We start from the raw sequence: 5,762 nt of genomic DNA on the forward strand, positions 1-5,762 counted from the left end.
CAGATTGTTGCATGTCCTCTTCCTTCCTTTCCACTCCTTCCCTCCCTGTCTCCTCCCTCCCACCCCACTCTCCTTTCTCTTTCATTGCTTTCTTCCTTCAAGTTATTCAGTAAACATTTACTAAGCCAGGTATTTTCCTGGGTGCTAAAGATAGAAAATGGTGTAAAGAGAAATGGTCTTATTCTTGATGAATCTTAGGTTGAGATTTTTAATAACTTGTCCAAGGTCCCAAAACATAACTAAGCTCAACTTCTTTATGAGGAAACTGAAGCCTTGAGGTTAAATAACATGTCCAGGTTCAGAAAGCAAGTGACAGAGAGGAGATTAAAGTCAGGTACACATGCACGCGTGCGCGCGCGCGCGCGCGCACACACACACACACACACACACTTGGTGATGTCTGTGCGTCTGACCTCTTCAAGGAATAAGCCTCTGTGATCATTTAAGAGCCTCTGCAAGCACTGGCTGTTGGCAGCAGCAGCCTCCTCCGCTGAGCCAGGAAGAGGGCTCACAGAGCGTCCCGGAGACACCTCGAGAGCAGGGTTTAATATACATGTTTGTATGCACATTTACATGTGTCTATACTTTTTTGGTTTAAATTGAAGCTGAAAAAGAGATTGTGATTTCCAGACAGTCCTTGCCCTCAAAGAACCCACAGTCTAGTGGGGGAGACCAATGTTTTTAATTACAAAATCCTTTGGCATGTGTATGCCCAGGGCACAGATCCGTGGGCGAGGGAGCGGGCTCTGGAACAGCTTCACAGAGCAGGTCACTGTAAGTGAGTCCTGAAGGACGAGAAAAGCCAATAAATAGGGAATAGGGAATATTCTAGGCAAAGTACCCAGGGCTTTGTGTCACCTTTGGGAAGCGTGGGTGGAGCTGGAGAACAGGCCACCTGGAGTGCAGTTATGCCAGAGTGCGCCAGGTGAGCTCAGAACAGTGCTCAGGCCACAAGGGACCTTTCATATCAGACTAAGTAGTTACTATTTGTCCTACAGATAATGAGAAGCCTTACTAGATTTTAAGTAGGGGTAAGTAGATTTTCATTTTAGAAACATCACCCTGTTGGCAGATGAAAGAACAGACTGAAAGGGGGCCAGCCCAGAGACAATAAAATTCGTTAGAAAATTGTTGTGTTGTTGTGTTGTTTTGTGTTGTTTTTTTTTTTCAAAAGTTCATGCAAGAATATTGGAGGCAGTGGGATATACAAAAATAAAAAGGGTTGTGATGTAAGAGATTGAGTTTTTAAAACTTGGTCACATAAGTAAGGCATCACAACTTATCTTTCCTATTTGATATGTTTTTATTTTTTACTATTTCTTTGAAATAAATATTTACTATTCACATGAGTGTGTATTAAGTGATTATCTGGAGTAAAAACTATGAAAATCCTAGAAAGCACATATGTCTAAAAGGTGTATTACAATACTAATATTCAATATACAGTAGAGCATTTACAGAAGAGGGTGAACATAAAATAACAGTGTTGACAATTATTCAATACCAAGGGCTCATCTTAGAACTTGCGGTCAATTTAACTTCCAGTTAAGTATCTATTGGTCACCTGGCCTTGACCAAAAGTGAGCTTTATGTGACACTATCCTGAATAAAGGCTATCTATAATGAATGACCAGCTCAAAGAGGTTCCTGTCCTGGAGAAGTGGTGGAGATGCCATCCTGACTGATTCCAGATGAAGAGAAGAGGAGGAAAAAAAGTAAAACTTTTATTTTTGCAAAAGGAGGAGAAATAATGATTTTTTTTTCTCATAGGCATTTAAACACCAAGCAAATGTGATGTTCTGGCCTACCTCTGCATCTGTAGGCTCTGGAGGTCCAAGGCAGTGTTTATTGACTCTAGTGTTCTTTGATTCAGCTCTCACAGTGCACTAGATTGACCAAAGGGAAAGATTGACTAATAAAAAGTTATCAGATCTTTCTGGTCCAAACAGAAAAAATGGACATATACCAGGAAAGTTTGGCATGAATCACTGAATAAAATAGTATTTCTTCTATAAGCAGACAAGAATATTAATTGCAGCACTGTTTGTGATGGTGAGAAGCTGGCATCCAAGTTTATAGCAACTGTAGGATGGATAAATAAATTGTTGGATAGTCATACAATGAAATACCATTCCATGCGTAAACATGAATGAATTTGAGGTTTGTGTATCATGGGACTAAATATACAATGGCCAGAACATATATAAAAACAGAACTCTGATCCATAACCTTCAGCCGTCCCTTAAAAAGACCAGGAAGCCAGCCTGCTCTAAGATCTGCAGAAAGTCAGATCTCTATCTTTCATGACAATCCAAAAGGCTAAACAATAACATTTTTAACAACTGACCCCAAATGGCCAGTAGTTGATTAAAAACTTCCCTAATTTTTGCCTGGCTGGCATGGCTCAGTGGTTGAGCCCGGACCTATGAACCAGGAGGTCACAGGTTGGGGCACATGCCTGGATTGCACGCTTGATCCCCCATATGGGGCGTGCGGGAGGCAGCCACTCAATGATTCTCTCTCATCATTGATGTTTCTCTCACTCCCTTTCCCGTCCTCTCTGAAATCAATAAAAATATTTTTTAAAAGCTTCCCTAATTTTTGTCCCATTTCCAACTTGGGACCAACCAGAGAAAGCCAAAAATGCATCCCTGACTCAACACAGAAGGTGCTCCCTTCTGGTCAGCCCACCAATAGCTGCCTTGTGCCAACACCTCCAACCAGGGCATACTTGAAGGCTTCCCTCCTCCTCCTCCTCCTCCTCCTCCTCCATTATAAATCTATAATATAGTACTTGAGAACACCAATAATAATATCTGAAGCTAATCTAGCAAAATACCAAGTTTTGACAGACTGAATTGTAGGCTTGTGGCTGTTACACTTTTTTCTATGTGCTTAAATCTTTAATGATACTAAAAAGAAATGCAAATGGTATCTCTTCCAATTATGAAGTAAAAATGCTTCTTATGCAGTAAATGATGCTTCTATTGGACACAAATACATCCTTAGTTAAGATTGGTAGTCAGCGACTTTTTAAAGAGTGAGACAGAATGAGAGTATTTTCTGCAACTTCCTTTCCTCCCACAATGATGGCAACACATTGACAGTTTCCTTTTTCTTAGCTTTATTATATCCTTTTAGTGAATGTATACATGTGTACGCACTACCCTTCATATGACCTCATCACCCTTTCCCCTCAATTATATATGTCCCTCATGCATCTTTTTTATACATCAATAATGAACTCACAGAAAGAGAAATTAAAAAAGCAATCCCATTTACCATTGCAACAAAAAAAATTAAGATACCTAGGAATAAATTTAACCAAGGAGACAAAGGACCTGTACTCAGAAAATTTCAGGATGCTAAAAATAGAGATAGAGGAAGACATGAACAAATGGAAGAATATACCATGTTCGTGGATTGGTAGAATCAACATCATTAAAATGTCCATACAACCCAAACCAATCTATAAATTCAACACAATCCCCATTAAAACACCAACGGCATACTTCAAAGACCCAGAGCAAATTCTACAAAAATTCATCTGGAATAAAAAAAAAACCCGAATAGCTACAGCAATCTTGAGAAAGAAAAACAATGTTGGAGGGATCACAAAACCAGATATCAAGCTATACTACAAAGCCACTGTTCTCAAAACTGCCTGGTACTGGCACAAGAACAGACATATAGACCAGTGGAACAGAACAGAGAACCCAGAAATTGACACAAGCCAGTATGCTCAATTAATATTTCACAAAGGAGGCAAGAGCATATAATGGAGACAAGAGAATCTCTTCAATAAATGGTGTTGGGGAAAGCTGGACAGATATATGCAAAAAAATGAAACTAGACCACCAACTTACACCATACACAAAAATAAACTCAAAATGGATAAAGGACTTAAACATAAGATGGAAACCATAAAAATCTTAGAAGAAGCCATAGGCAACAAAATAGCAGACATTTCTTGTAGCAATATCTTTACTGATATAGCTCCTAGGGCAATGGAAACTAAAGAGAAAATAAACAAATGGGACTAGATAAAAATAAAAGACTTCTGCACAGCAAAAGAAACCATCAACAAAACAACAAGAAAGTCCGATGCATGGGAGAACATATTTGCCAATGTTATCACTGATAAGGGTTTAATCTCCAATATTTACAGGGAACTCATACAACTTAACAAAAGGAAGATAAACAATCCAATCAAAAAATGGGCAAAGGACCTAAATAGATACTTTTTGAAAGAGGACATTCAGAAAGCCAAGAGACAATGAAAACATGCTCAAAGTCACTAACCATCCGAGAGATGCAAATCAAAACAACAATGAGGTACCACCTCACACCTGTCAGAATGGCTATCATCAACAAATCAACAAATGACAAGTGCTGGCAAGGATGTGGAGAAAAAGGAACCCTCCTTCACTGCTGGTGGGAATGCAGACTGGCACAGCCACTGTGGAGAACAGTATGGCATTTCCTCAAAAAAACTAAAAATGGAACTGCCATTTGACCCAGTAATACCACTTCTAGGAATATATCCCAAGAAAACAGAAATACCAATCAGAAAGGATATATGCATCCCTATGTTCATAGCAGCACAATTTACAATAGCTAAGATTTGGAAACAGCCTATTTGCCCATCAGCAGATGAATGGATTAGAAAACTCTGGTACATCTACACAATGGAATACTATGCTGCTCTAAAAAAAGAAGGAATTCTTACCATTTGCAACAGCATGGATGAGCAATTATGCTAAGTGAAATAAGCCAGTCAATGAAAGAAAAATAACACATTATCTCATTATGGATAATAAAGAACATTACAACTGTTGAACAAAAATAAACAGAGGCAAAGATGCATCGAACAGATTGTCAAACTGTAGTGGGAAGGTAGGGGAGGGTTGCGGGGGGTAAGAGATCAACCGAAGGACTTGTATGCATGCATATAAGCACAAACAACAGACGCAAGACACTGGGGGTAGGGGGACAGGGCAAGTGCCGGGGGGTACGGGAGGCCGGGGGGTGGTCAGTGGGGAAATTAAAAAAAAAAAAGGAGACATATGTACTACTATTTGTAATACCTTAAACAATAAAATAAAATAAAATGTCATATTTCCTTTTTCCAAATATAACAATAGTATGTTCACTGGAAACATTTTAGAAAATACAGGATATGCATAAACAAAGTACCCCTAGTTGGGTTTGAAACATGGCGGACGACGTGGACCAGCAACAAACTACCAACACTGTAGAAGAGCCCCTGAATCTTACCAGGCTCAGCCTGGATGAGCGAATTTATGTGAAAATGAGAAACGACAGAGAGCTTTGAGGTAGATTACATGCTTATGATCAACATTTAAATATGATATTGGGAGATAGGGAAGAAACTGTGACTATGATAGAAATTGATGAAGGAACATATGAAGAGATATATAAATCAACAAAACGTAATATTCCAATGCTTTTGTCTGGAAAGATGGTGTTGTGCTAGTGCCCCTCCATTGAGAGTTGGTTGAAACAAAGAATATATCCTGTGTGGAAATTAGGAGACTTTATATGATTACATCTTTAAAGGTAGAAGATATTCAAAAGAGAAACCTGCGTTAATTTTGACATTAAGAAATGACCAAGGATTCTTCTGCTCCTGGAATGAGTTTATTTGCACATAACTCACAAATTCTTAAGCTAAATGGCACTTTTATTTTTCTCCCACCCTTCCAATAAATGTGATTACCAAAACGCAGCCCTCTTTTTTA

At 38.9% G+C, this 5,762-nt stretch overlaps 1 pseudogene across 1 annotated transcript; it reads left to right on the forward strand.

The window, feature by feature from the left end:
* Positions 1-5,215: 5,215 nt before the first annotated feature.
* LOC308247697 (U6 snRNA-associated Sm-like protein LSm3) lies at positions 5,216-5,522 on the forward strand (annotated as a pseudogene). Its single transcript has one exon. The product of its transcript is annotated as a U6 snRNA-associated Sm-like protein LSm3 (transcript).
* Positions 5,523-5,762: the final 240 nt, after the last annotated feature.

Source organism: Plecotus auritus (genome assembly GCF_963455305.1).
Source record: "Plecotus auritus genome assembly, chromosome: 1".
In the NCBI taxonomy this organism is placed as follows: Eukaryota; Metazoa; Chordata; class Mammalia; order Chiroptera; family Vespertilionidae; genus Plecotus; species Plecotus auritus.